Below are 15,185 nucleotides of genomic sequence, written 5' to 3' on the forward strand. Positions count from 1 at the left end.
AAGTGATATTCGATTGTCCACGTCTGTTTAACAAATGAGAATTGGGATCCTAGTTATAGAATCCTGAAATCAAACAAACCCTAATTCTCAACTAATGTGGGATTTTTCAATTTCTGAGAACTGTTCTTCTCAAATCCCTATCCAACGGTTGAGATATGGGTCAAACAAACAGTCAAAGGTCAGATTTGACCTAAATAAGTCGATCCGCATGGCTTTATACAAACAAATGAAAAATCAATATTCAAATCGTATGCAAACAAAAACCATTAAGGATTTCAGGAATATTACCGTTGATTTGATAAAGAAAAGTGAAAAAGAGGGTGATTTATACCTTGTTTGGGTGGCGTTTGGTGAAATAGAGTGGAAGCCATAAATGCTTTGCCTCAAATGGCCATACAGACCTGGCAAAAGACTTTTCTCTTCTGAAACTTTGCAAAAAACAGCGGTGTTAACTAGGAGAGAGAGAAATGTGCAGTGCCTAGGGTTTTCACAAGGGAGAGGAAAGGGTAAGGGGGTAGAGGTGTGTTTGGTGAAAATGAAAGGTGTAGAGCCCCCCCCCCCCCCCCCCCCCCCCAACTTGTCATTGGGCTAGACTCGGTCCATTTTAAAAGACTAATGGGTTGTTCTAATTATACACATGACAATACATGTATACTACATGTATATTCGTGAATATATGCGTATACATACCGAATTTTGACACTTATTTTGATACAAAACTATAATTAAGAAAAGACTAATTAATTTAGACCCTTAATCATAATTAGATAAGCCTAATCAAACACATAAAGACTAAATTTGCAAACAATGTCCTTTAATTGACTTGATCTTAAGACCAGGCTATTTCCATTATGGCCTTATTGAGTCGAATCAGCCAAATTAAGGTAACATCTGCAAAAAAAAAAAAAAAAAAAAGACCTTAGTTAATCAAACCAATGAATTTGACCTTTTCAAATAAAGTCACAATTAAACTAATCAAACAACTAAAAGGCTATTTTTACAATAATGACCTCAATTGGGTTAAACCATGGATTTGGCTTTCAATTGATGGTCATACTTCAACTAGAAATTGATAATTTCAGTTGTAGCCACTTAGCCCTACAACAAGCAATTTTATGGAATTAATCATAATTAAATCACCCAATTAAGTATGACGAAATACCAATAATTGCATATGCAAGATTGAATTGAGGGGTAAAATGATTAAGTCATTTAATTAATCAAATTCCTAGAATTAAACAGAGTGAAATACTTGCTAATTGACAATTTAACAATTTAAATAATTAAATAAATAATTGTTGTAAATTGTTTTTTCTCTTGGTTAAATTTAGCAAAAGTATCATAATTGTATATATGTGAATTAATTTCCAAATGATTTATAATATTACAGAAATTATTTTACCAAATAAGAATGGTAAAATATTATCTAAATACCTTTTATAAAATCATTTTAACTTTTAAAAATTTATATTTCACTCTGTTTAATATCCAAGGACTCCGGGTAATTAAATGAATTAGGGGAGGTCAAAAATTAGTGTCAACAATAAGTACTCGTTCCCGAGGATTGATAATTTATTTGACCAGTTGTAGGGTGCCAGATGTTTCTCGATGATAGATCTGAGGTCAGGTTACTATCAAGTTAGGGTTAAGAAGAAAGATATTCCGAAGACAGCTTTCAAGATAAGATATGGTCATTTTGAGTTTGGTGTGATGTCATTTGTCTTGACTAATGCCTCAACAATATTTATGGATTTAATGAACCGCGTATTTATACCTTTCTTGGATCAGTTTGTGATTGTATTTATCGATGGTATTCTAGTCTATTCGCGATCAGAGGTAGAACATTTGCGAGCCGTACTCAGGGTCTTTCAAGATCGAAAGCTGTATGTAAAGTTTTCTAAATGTGAGTTCTGGCTGAACTCTATGGATTTTTTGGGACATTTTATTTCAGGAGAGGGCATCAGGGTGCATACGCAGAAGATAGAAGCCGTGAAGAATTGGCCTAGACCCACCACACCGACAGAGGTTCATAGTTTTTTGGGTTTGGCAGGTTATTACAGGAGATTTGTTGAAGGTTTCTCTTCCCTTTCAGCAACACTGACGAAGCTGACTCAGAAGGCAGCTAAGTTTCGCTGGACTGACGCTTGTGAGCGGAGTTTTTAGGAGTTGAAGGGTAGATTGACTTCAGCGCCAGTTCTGACACTTCCAGAGGGTCCAGAGGTTATGTGATTTATTGTGACACTTCAGGCATTGGATTGGGTTGTGTGTTGATGCAACATGGTAAGGTTATCGCTTATACTTCGAGGCAGCTGAGGAAGCACAAGAAGAATTATATGACCCATGATTTAGAGTTAGCTGCAGTGATTCATGTGCTAAAATTGTGGAGGCATTACTTATATGACGTTCATGTTGTATTTATATATATATGTATGTATCATAAGAGCCTTAAGTATATCTTCAAGTAGAAGGAGTTGAATTTGCGTCAGAGGCGGCGGTTATAGTTGTTAAAATATTATGATGTTAACATTCTGTTCTATCCAGGGAAGGCAAATGTAGTGGCTGATGCTCTTAGCCTCAAGTCCATAGGTAACCTATTTTATTTACGGTCAGAGAAATGGGAGTTAGCTTATGAGATTCACCAGTCGGCTAACCTAGGAGTTCGATTAGTGGAATCGGGCGATGCAGGAGTTACGATTCAAGATTCAGCAACCTCACTGTTAGTAGAGGTTAAAGAGCATCAATACGAGGATCTTATGCTAGTCCAATATAGAGATACAACTTCTCAGAAGGGTAAGTCTCCATTTGAGATTACTGAAAACGGAGTCCTCAGATATCGGGGTAGATTGTGTGTTCCAGACGTTGCAGGGTTACGCGGGCAGATTTTGGGAGAAGATCATTATTCTCGCCATTCTATTCATCCAAGGACAATGAAAATGTATCATGATATCAAGGAAGTTTACTAGTGGAACGGGATGAAGAAAGATATAGCTGAATTTGTAGCTCAATGCCTAAATTATCAACAGGTTAAGGTTGAGCAGTAAAAGGTCGGTGGTTTGCTACAGAGTTTAAAGATTCCGACTTGGAAATGGGAAGCGATCAATATGGATTTCATTATAGGATTACCCCTTTCTCAGCATAAGTTTGATTTGATATGGGTGATTGTTAATAGGCTTACAAAGTCAGCACTAGGGGTGTACAAAGTAAACTGACAAATCGCATCAAACCGATAAACCGAGAAAAAAACCTGACTAGTGGTTTGTTTTGACTTGGTTTGGTGTTGAAAAAAAACCCGACTATAATTAGTTTGGTTTGGTTTTAGCTAAAAAATGTTAAACCGAACCAAACCAACCTAGCATTACATGTATTCAATCTTTAAAATATTTTATACATAAAAATATTTATTTGTAATGTGATTTATAAATATTTCTTAAATTTTTTCGTATTTTATTTATTTATTATCATATTATTCAAGCTTGAACTTAGAATTTTGAATGTCAATAAGTTTTATATTCTATGGATGTTAGTAACTCAAATAAACTCCAAACCAAACCAACTCAACACTAATGCTAACAAAATAAATTCAATCTACCACTAAGAATGACAATAATGTTGGATATCTATTCTTTAGTTTTGCATAATCGGTTTAGAGAGTGAAAATACATAACTTAAGCTTTTTTTCTTTGTCATGTAACTAATACTTGTTAGATTAGGGACAAAAGTGAGTCTTAGCACAACATTCCATCCCCAGACAAGCGAACAGGCTGAGCGTACGATTCAGACGCTTGAGGATATGTTACTGGCATAGGTGATAGACTTCGGAGGTGGTTGGGATGATCATTTTCCACTTATCTAGTTTGCCTACAATAATAGTTGCCACTCAAGCATTCAGACGGCCCTGTATGAAGCCTTATATGAATGGAATTGCAGATCACCTATCGAATGGTTCGAGGTTGGGGAGTCTAAGCTAATAGAACCAGATTTGATTTAGCGGGCAGTGGAAAAGGTTAAACTTATACAGGAAAGGTTATTGGCAGCTCAGAGTCGCTAGAAGTCCTATTAGATAATCGACGGCGAGACCTAAAATTTCAGGTAGATGACTGGGTATTCTTGAAGGTATCGCCAAGAAGGGGGGTTATGAGATTCGGCAAGAAGGGAAAGCTTAGCCCAAGATATATTGGGCCTTATAGGATTGTGCGCCGAGTAGGCCAGGTGGCCTATGAGTTAGATCTCCCTTCAGACTTGGAGTCTGTACATCTAGTTTTCCATGTGTCTATGCTTCGTAAGTGTATTGGAGATCCTTCCAGAGTCGTACCTGTTGATGATGTTCAGATTACAGAGCAGTTATCATATGAGGAAGTCCCTATTGCCATCTTGGATCGACAGGTTAGTAGGTTGAGAACCAAGAACGTAGCATCGGTAAAGGTACTATGAAGAAACAAGAATGTTGAGGAGATGACTTTGAAAGCCGAGAAAGATCTGAAGTCCAGATATCCTCATTTGTTTCTAGCTTCAGAGCAGATGCAGACTACAACACAATCGTCTTCAGCTATGTATTATTTATCAGTTACTCTTATTGGTCGTGTGGGGCCATTGTTGTTATGGATTGTTATGGCCCAGTGTGGCATTGTATGACTTGGTTTGCTGTGTGGCAGGTTGGTAGTGGTACTGTTACAAAGGAGACATTGCCAAAATTTCTATAAAATTCCTGAGAGTTTAACATTCAAAGAAGAATGTTTCTAAGGGGGGACGGATGCTATACCTCGTAGTTTTATATGTTGAGATTCGTCGTATGTTAGTTGCCCTAGTCTTGAACACCGAGGTTGTCTCTCAGGTTATACGAGGTTGGACATGTCTATCTTATATTTATAAGGGTCTAATTTCATCTTTAGTAAGTTATGGAAGGATTAGAAAATAAGTAAATTAAAGAGAATACGTTTCGGCAACTTTTGTTCTGAAATCTACAGCGCTCCTAAAAAAATTAATGGGTTTAATATTTTAAAGCATGCTAACAAATATGTGAATTATTATTTTGTGCAACAAAGACGACGGACAAAGAAGATATCATATGAATATGTTAATACACATATAGCATGATTCAAGTTACATAGATGGATTATGTGTATTTAATTATGTCAAACATGGGGATGAATATATTCAGACATCCACGCTTGCTCTTATTTTATGAGCTGAAGCTTGGTATTATATATGCCATATAAAATAATTATAATATGGCCCCAGCAAAGTCAAATGTGAGATTGAATTGAGTAGATATTTATTCAAGTAAGAGTGGGCTAAGATGAGTATTTAATATAGTGGTACAGTAAGGTGTTGGATTCCAAGAGCTCCTTTCTCTCTGATTGTTGTTGTCCCCTGTGTCAATTGCCTTCCAAGCTAAGAGCTGCATTACCAACTCTTGACCCAATATCTTGGCTACCTATAGCATATAAAATGGAATACACAAAAGCCATCAACCGAAAGTTCACCCAAGATTATTTATTCCACCAAGTTCTTGGATGCCATTTTGGTAAAGTGTCGGGTCAAGCTCTTTACTTGAGCACTTCAAGGTAAATTTGTACCAATATTTTGTGTTGATTAGACTTAATTAGCACTGGTATTAACATCATCCAACTTGGGAAATTGTTAGATTTCAAGAAACCCCTTCAAGAGCACCAAAATCCTAAAAGAGGGATTTTCAAGATTTAAATGTTTTGAGGTAATTCCAGCTACTCAAACTAGTTACTTATGAGTTGTTGAGAAGATTGGTATCATTTGTTTCAAGTCGTATTAATTGGAAGGCGAATTACAAAACCCTAACTTATGGCATGAATAGTGTTTATTTTAAATTGAGAAGATGATGAATCACTATCATGGGTCTTTAATGGTGAACTTTTAAGACCCCATTGTTTGGATGGTTTGAGTTGATTGAACATGGTGCCACCTAAATTGGAGAAATACGGGACCTTGAGAATTATATCCAAGTGTTGGGCACTTAATTAATTAAATTATCATCATTGTGATACTTAGTTGATGAATATGAGTTCGTTTATGTAGATTGAAATCGTTTGGGTCGTTCTTTGACATTTGGAGCTAACGATTGCTAATGTCAAAAATACATTGAGGTATGCCAAGCCCTTCTAGTTACTTGTGTGCTTTCAAATTTATCTTTGAAATTCGAATGATAATGTTAATGCGATTTCCTGCACGTGCTGGTTTACTCTTTGGTTGGATTAAGATGATAATATGCCTAAATGGTTAAATTTGAAAGTTATAAAATTATTTAAAGCTTTTTACATGATTCTCGAAGTTATTATTCTGCACACTACATTATGTACCTGATTTCTCGTGATTTGTTGATTATAAATTTCTAGCATACTTTTGATGGAATTGTTGAAGTCACTCTCTTGATTTGCATTATATAAGTGAAACTGCAAACTTGATTTAGTGAAAGGGACTTTGCTTATGGCCATGACTTAAGAAAACGAAAGTAAACAAGATCTTTACATAACTTTGGTATTGATTTGCTCATCCGGTCGAGGGGATGATCGGGCCCGTGGGTTCTACACCCCGGTGTACCATTGCTCATCCGGTCGAGGGGATGATCGGGCCCGTGGGTTCTACACCCCAGTGTACCATTGCTCATCCGGTCGAGGGGATGACTGGGCCCGTGGGTTCTATACCCAGTGTACCATAGCCTATCTGGCGGGGAGAATACGTCAGGCCTTGTGAATAGTGTCCCGAGTGTATACATCAGATATGGATATGAGAATTGAGATATATACATTGAAATGATGAAATAATATGACACTTGAGAAGTTTTAGAAAGATTTGAAACATGCTTTAAGTAACGGCTGCTTTGATAAATTAAATTATGTACTTGTTTTACCTCTCATGTAATTATAAATTGTGTTCATGTTAAATTCTTTGGTGAATTAAACTGCTTATATAATTCATCTCTCATGCACTTGATATTTTCCTTATATATATGTATAACTCTACCCCATAATGGGTGGTGGCTACGACGCATATCTGAGTATTCCAATACTCAGGCATCATTTGTTTAAATGGTGTTAGGTCTAGCAGGCGGTCAGGTGCAAGGTGGTCAGAGTACGGGCTAGGATTTCCTGTGCCTTCATACTTTTGGTGAGCCCACATTTGAGATCGTGGGATTCACACTATCATATTTTCATTTTTGTATGGCGCGAGCTAGTTTCGCAACATTATTATTTCATTCATACTTTCATAGAGGCTCCGTAGATGTACTTGTACTACTTTTGGGTTATGGGTGTCTGTTTAGATTTGCAGATAACATCTTCATTTTATGATTTGGTTAATGAGCATGTTGATTTAATATTATTCACTTCGACTTATTCATTTAATATTGATGTTAATTAATTGAATTGTGGTATATGGATACGAAGTGGGTAGTCATTACACTAAATCGGTTCGCTCGGTGCAAGTTGGCAGGCATAGGGTGCCGTGCCACATTTACTCATTCTTTTGCGGCGTGACAAAATCATTCTATACAGATTGTATTTTTGGAATACAGACCGTATCTTGAAATACTGGCCGTATATAAGGATTTAAAAATTTAATAGAGAAGGCAGAGTTTGGGTTGAAAAATACGGATCATTATACGGTCCGTATAAACTGGCATTATAAATTTATACGGACCGTATCTTTATGGCGGTGAACTTTGCTGATTTTATATATTACGATCTCCCCTCATTTTAAGTTATTTTAACTAAACCCGAAGTTCATATAAGCTCTAGAAACCTCTTCCATCACATTCAATCATTCCCCAAGCAAAAATCAAAGATCAAAGTGAGGATCAAGTGCCTAGGGTTTTCAAAGTATTGTTGAAGCTTGTATCTTCTTCTTGTAGAAGCTTTGAAGGATACTTCAAGGTGAAGTGATCTTGAAATTGAAGTGTTCTTAAGTTCTTGAGGTAAGATTTCATCTTATTTCCATGTGTATGAATTTATGTGGTAGTTATGCAAAGGTTTGAGGGAAAGAAATTGGAGGAAAGGTTCAAACACGAACTTGATGTTATTTTGAGTTGTAATTTAATTTGAGCTATGATTGTTAGTGTGTCTTGAGAAAAATCTTGTTATGGGGGATAATAGTTAATGTTGGGGGTGTGTTGAGGTTGTTGTGCTTGGTGTATTTGAAAGAAGGAAGTGTTGTATAGAAGCGTATATGAGGCTGCTCAATTGTATATCTTTAAATGTTGTGAACATGAATTTAAAAAAGATCATATGAGGTTGTTATGTTAATTTTTGGTTGTGGACGTTGTGATGATTAAGAAATAGGGGAAATGATACTCGTTTCACTTTAAAATTGAGTTAGCATTGATATACGTGATATACTTGCGCCATCTAAGTTGTATATGTATTCCTTAGTTATAAGTTTGGCGCTCTAGTTGTGATAGGCTCGTTGTTGGATTACTTGGACGACTTGAGGTATCTTAAGGTTAACTTTCTTTCTTTTTGGCACGATCCTTATGAACAGAATATAAACATAATGTTACTCCATAATAACTTTATTCTTAGTAGCCAAGGATGTTCCATGTCGATTCATGTTCTAGAATGTTATTCTCAATAAGTTCTTCAGATTCAACATGATTCTTAGAGTCACCTATTGATGAAAATGTTATCTCATAAGAATGTTCGGAGATGTAACGACCTTATGTCACTCCGCCAGATTCAGAATGCCAGTTTAGAGAAAGCGATAATATACATATTACATAGAAAAATCACATAAGGAATAAAACAATAAAACACTTAAAATATATAAGGAAAAATAAAGCAAACAAACAAAACTTTTTACAAATTATTTATTAACCTAAGTCTGTTATGGTTAGAACCTAATATTCCTCAGCGGAGTCGCCAAGCTGTTATACCCCATTAAAACCGGGTTAAATTAGAGTACAACATATTGGTGATCCCTATTTGTTTTATTTTAAGGAGTCGCCACCTAATTGATTTTAAGGTGAATTAGGGCACCTAATTTTTAACTAAGGTAAAGCTAACTAACCTCCGTTAATAATCTGCTTAATCAGTGTGATTCTAGGTAAGGGTTCTAATTATCCTAAAGGGAAGGGGTTAGGCATCCTCTAGGATCCGTTAACTACGGTTTACCGGCCAAACTTAGGTCAATTAATTAAGGCTAAATGTAATGTTTAAATTTTAGAAAATGGTTTACAAATATTGCTAAAGTTTTAAAGGAAAATAATCTTAGTAAGAATAAGATTTACAGAAAATATAATAATTTGTATAAAGAAGAACTTTAAAGGGCTATTTTAAAATAAGACTTATAAAGGTGGTTTAAGGTTTTAAAGAAAGAATATAATAATGGTATTTAAATAAGACTTGTAGAACAATTTGCATAAAAAGAGATTTCAAATGCTATTTAAAATAAACTATAAATATTGCTAAGCATTAAATAATAACGTTATTTTAAAAATGAGACTTGCAAAACATAATGATTTGCATATAAACAGAAGCTTTTAAGAGAAGACCTAACTAATTTAAACTTGAGATAAAATTACATTACATATAGAAAATCTAGACTTGTTTTATAAATAGAATGCAAAAGGTGATAGAGTTTTCTTTCTCTTTCATTATATTCAGCTGAAAATATGCATAGTTTGATAAATCTTAAAAATGTTTATAAAATGTACTTGAGTTTAGTTATTTATTTATTTTTTATATTAGTGACGTTTCAATTTTCTAAGATAACAAGAATAAGTTATAACTCATTAGCTCAAAGTATATAGTCATGCTATTTGAAAAATCAATTATTCTGAAAATAAATATTAAGATACTATAAATAATGTAAAAAGAAGAAAATGAAACTTATGGAATTAATTGTGAGTTTTCCTCTTAAATTTACTACCCATTATACTAAAGCTAACCCACTAAATTTACTAAGGTTCATCTAAATTTTTAAAAAATAAAACAAAGTAAAGGTTAGTTGCATAATACAAATTAAATGCATGAGAATAAAATAAAAGAGCAAATCATAGAAAATGGACCCAGCCCGTTTTGGGACTGCTGGAATCTATTCACTGTTAGGCTACGGCCCAGCAGATTTCTTTTATATGTTGCTGCGGATTAGCAGCTGCCGTTGGGCTTAGCCCGGAATTTTGTTTTCCATTTTTTGCCGTGGACAGAGAGAGAAGGCTGTTTCGTTGGGCCAAGGCCCAACACCGAATACGGAAGGCGAGTCCCTCGGACTCGTATGCGAAGGTCATGCAGAAAATGAAAGGAAAAGGAGTTAGTGCGACGGTATAATTTCTATGATATACATGATCATCATATAGGGGAAACTTAAAGATAATTAACATGTGCAAAAGACATATTCAGCCCAAGATATAAGAACTTGCAACCGAAACTAAGTGACATATGAAGAAATGGGCAGTAAAGCCCAACAGAACAGTCACAATAAGAATGGGTGCAGGCCCAAATCGTGTCAAAACACAACAGAAACGTGAAGTAGGCCCAGACACAGGATTGGACTTTCAGTCAAATATACTCCTTCAGACATATGCAATGATCGGTATACACACAATATTCAGAGTGTACATGGTATACCTGAAAGATATACACTAATATGCAACCCTTGTATACACTTGGCGTATACTAAGGCTCATATTCTATGTATACTTCGAGATATATCATACCACAAACAAAAATGAGATAGGGATATGAGAAGATAAGTCAACACGAGTATTTGGAGCGTAAGTGTAACCAAACAGACAACAGGCATCAAGGATTAGGCATAGGTGAAATACGAAAGAAAATCAATTCAGACAAAATTCTCTTTTAAAAAAAAAAAGGCTTTGCCAACATACTCAAACGGATTCCACCCAACTAAAAAGAAAACTAAGGAAAAGCTAAACATTTTACAACCTGTACACTTCAAAACCAACTGAGTCAGGCACTAAGCTTTATTTTTTAAAAGATATATTAAACCAAGTGAACTACTGGAAATTGAAAGTTGAAGTATTTAAACTCCTTGACATGATTTAACTACATTCCTCAAATGTTTGAAAGGAAAAAAAAGAGGAATTTAACAATTTCAACAAACATTTATGGAATTGAAAGAACTAACTCAGATTGAACTTCGACAAATAAAGCTTAACTAATCATGCTGAAATTTAAACAAGTCAGAAAACTAAACATATTAAGCACAGAAACCAGAAACAAAAAGGTGAAAAGAAGGGAAATTACCTAACCTAAATCTAACAGCCATGAAACTAGCAAGTAAACAACCTTCTTCGGGTGCAGCGAAGTGGGGCGAAAGTTTCGATATCTACTCGAACACCACGGACTCGAACTCGCATACACTCGGACGCGAAGTAATTCCAGAGACAACAAAACAGGAAAATGATTTAATATCAAGAAAAGATTGTAACTACTAAAATTAATATTTCGGGAGAATTTTTGGGCGGCTGAAGACTTATTTCCTAAGTGATTCAAGAAAGCTAAAAGAGACTAATATTTTAGGGAATTTCGGCGGGTTTCCCCCTCTCCCGATCTGTCTCGAAACGATCATTTATAGGGGAGGATTTCTAGGGTTTTGCTTCGGTTCCAAAGCTGAAATTTGGGCGGGATTCTTCTAAGTCAAATCCTCCGTTCAAAAATCAAAACGTTAGGATCCTCTCTGTCGTCGATCAGAAAATCAGAAGAAGCAGACAAGAACCATAAAAGATCTGTACTCGAAAAATGAAAAGAACTGATAAAGCCAAGATTTGAACCCTCGCAAATGACAAAACTCATTAAGGCTTTCAGATCGAAAAAAACAGAAGGAACGAAGGAAACAAAACCTTTAAATGGTTGAATCTGGACGGGGAGGTACAAACATTAATTCCTTTTCCTAAATCAGCCATGCGAGGACTGATAAAGGTGAAAGAGCTCTGCAATCTTGCTGTTTTGGTCGAGCAGCGTGGAGGAGAGCGAGAGAAGAGAGAGAAGGAGGGAGTGTGCGGCTGAAATGAAAAAGATAAGAACCCTAAGGTTCTTTTGTTAAAAGGAGAATTGGGCCTCGGGTCGGGTTGCGGGTGTGGGTTTTGGGCTGGTCCGAAAAATTGATGGTTAATTGGGCTCAAATTTGGGTTCTAAATTAAATAAAAGCCCCCCTTTTTCCATTAATGATGTATATTAATGTATGATAAATGTTACTTAATGTGTATTTATTAGTGCTCGGATAAAATAAGATTGTATGATAATCGTGCAATAATATCTTGAAAATTCAACAATAAATAAACGCTATCATTTAATTGCGCAAAATAAATGCGATGCATGTGCGTAAGATGGTAAAATGATTATAATGCGAATTGCAATGATACCGGTAATAATAATAATAATAATAATAATAATAATAATAATAATAATAATAATAATAACAACTGGTGAAAATGGAGTAATGAAACGCCGATATTAATAAAAGCTAATAATTATAGTAAAATATAAATAATTAATTTTTAAAATGCCAAAAATACTAGAAATGTAGATAAATATTTAGGGAAGGCGGGACAAAATTGGGTGTCAACAGGCCTATGATGCTTACTCAGTACGTGTTGTTTGTACTAATGCTACTCTTGTTGTACTCTTCTTTTGAGTGCAGAGTTTGTTGCTAGTTCCAGTTCCTGTCGCCGAGGGTGATCTGAGTCTACATGACAGAGATTCCAGGGTGAGCTTTTGGACTAGATCAGTAACCTGGAGACTTTTCCTTCTATTTAATTGTCTACTTTTTATTCGAGAGACGGTATTGATATTTGAGATTTGTACTTTCTATTAGAGTTGTATCTACGTAATAGAGCTTTAATTAAAAAAAGTATCTACGTAATAGTGGCTCTTGTACTAGTCTAGACCAAATTTTGGGGTTATTAATACTTCTGCACTTATCATTTATATAATTTGAATCTGTTAGCCAAATCATTGTTTATTTCCGCATAATTCTTATAATTGACTAAAATGATATAGGAATGGTTCGCCTACCTAGTGGGACAGTGTAGGTGCCATTACGATTCACGAATTGGGTCATGACAGCTGATCAGGTGGTAGTGCATATATTACGACATCACCTTCCCTATACCCCATATAGATATAATATAAGTATACGTGTATATGATGCCAGTGGGGTCATATATATATATATATATATATATATGCAAAGCATGAATATGATAAGAATGCATCCTGAATCTGTCGGAGTGACGTAAGGTCGTTACACCTCCGATCATCATTATGAAATTGCATTTTCATTATCATGTGACTCTATGAAGCATACTGAATCTGAAGAAGGACTTACTATGAACAATATCATTGGAACATGAATCAACATAGAACATCTCTAGCTGCTAAGAATGGAATCATTATGGGTAGCGTTACGTTTACGTTTCGTTCGTGAGGATCATGCCAAAAGAAAGAACGTTAGCCTTAACATACCTCAAGTCATCAACACAATTCCACCACGAATCTGTCAGACCAGCACTCCAATCTCCTTAGTCACTACAGCACACCTAACAACCAACAACACAACAACAACCTCATATACGTCTCTTTAATTTCACATCACTACTCACTCCAAGATTTACATCAAAAAACCCCAATATACTCTTTGTATATGATACTTCCTACACTTTATTCTTCCAATTTTACCAAGTATAACATCTCAATACAATCTCAACACCAACTATTATCCTTACAACAATATTTTAGCTTAAAACACATTAACAACATAACTTAAGTTTGATTACATCTCAACATAAACTCAAGTTCATATTTGAACCTTCCCTCCAACTTCTTTCCTTCCAAACCTAGAATCACCATCACATAAACTCATAAACATGGAATTAAGATAGAATCTTACCTCAAGAACTCAAGAACACTTCAATTCCAAGATTAATTCAACTTGAAGTATCCTCCAAGCTACTACCAAGAGGAGAAACAAGCTTTCACAACACTTTAGAACCTTTGGGCTCTTGATCTTCTCTTTTGTTTCTTGATTTTACTTAGGGTTTAATTAGGTATGTTGGAGAGAGTTTTCTAGAAGGTTAGAGGTCAGGGGAAGTGAAGAAAATAAGATAAAAGGAGGAGTATACGAAATATATAAAAAAAAAAACTGGAACCAAAAAAAAAATACGGCTAGAAAATACTGGTGTGTTTGGTATTTTTGGACCATATATACGGTCCGTATTTTTGGACCATATATCTCCAGCCAAAAATCACCCTCTCTACCTAAGGAAGTACGGATCGTATTCCAAAGTACCGTCCGTATTTCCAATATATGCTATGTATTTCTACTACCCAAAATCAAACTTTGACGAAACGTATTCTCTTTGATTCATTTATCCCCTAATCCTTCCAACACATACCAAACATGAACTTAAAACTTTGTATACTCAAGATGAACACATCTAACCTAATAAAACCTCGAAGGTAATTCCACTCTCCAAATCTATAACCACCAACTCACAAGGTGCTTAACGTACAAAAGTACGGGCTATAATAGGGAATCAAGTCCAAGAACATGCTCCGTCTCAGAAAGTGAGAAGATTCAGAGGCAAATGAACCAGGTCTGAACATGTTCCAGCTTACAGTCCTACTGAGAGTAGGATTTGTGTTTTATGGTAAGCACTTCGCGGACAAATTTACAGGATTTCTTGCCATATTTATCAAGATACTTTAGACTTCCACAAGGACAGTGAAGCCGCGTTGAAAAGTAAGAATTCCAAGTCAACTCAAACACTGACTCTAATTATGGGTCATACCTAGTAGGGATTGAGTTCAACCAACTTGAGGCAAATCTATAACTATAAATATTCAAGTCATGCCATGAAGAAAGTTCGCGCATCTACAAAAAGAGAAAATCAGAAGTTGAGCAAACGTTGTCAAAGCAATAATGGAGAGAGTTCTAATTACAGTAGTATGACCCCGATACTACGAAGAAAATTAGAGAAGCTATTCTACAGAGTTTATCTTTTATCGTTCTTGAGTCTAGATTTGTGTATTAGGTTGTTTATCAAGTTGTACATTTATCCGCTTTCATAGAAGCAATAATTGTAAGTATAATTATTAGTCAAATTCAACTCCAAGTTGGGATAACTTGGAGTGGTCTTACTAGTCTAGGGACACTATCAAGATAGGAATAGTTCTTAGGTTACAGAGTTTGTAACTTGA

At 35.3% G+C, this 15,185-nt stretch overlaps 1 long non-coding RNA gene across 1 annotated transcript; it reads left to right on the top strand.

Moving 5' to 3' along the window:
* Window positions 1–5,189: 5,189 nt before the first annotated feature.
* LOC132644438 (uncharacterized) lies at window positions 5,190–7,357 on the top strand. Its single transcript, XR_009583844.1, has 4 exons — window positions 5,190–5,564; window positions 5,645–5,713; window positions 6,052–6,119; window positions 7,072–7,357. It is a non-coding gene; the product is annotated as an uncharacterized LOC132644438 (long non-coding RNA).
* Window positions 7,358–15,185: the final 7,828 nt, after the last annotated feature.

This window comes from Lycium barbarum, chromosome 6 (assembly GCF_019175385.1).
Source record: "Lycium barbarum isolate Lr01 chromosome 6, ASM1917538v2, whole genome shotgun sequence".
Lineage (NCBI taxonomy): Eukaryota > Viridiplantae > Streptophyta > Magnoliopsida > Solanales > Solanaceae > Lycium > Lycium barbarum.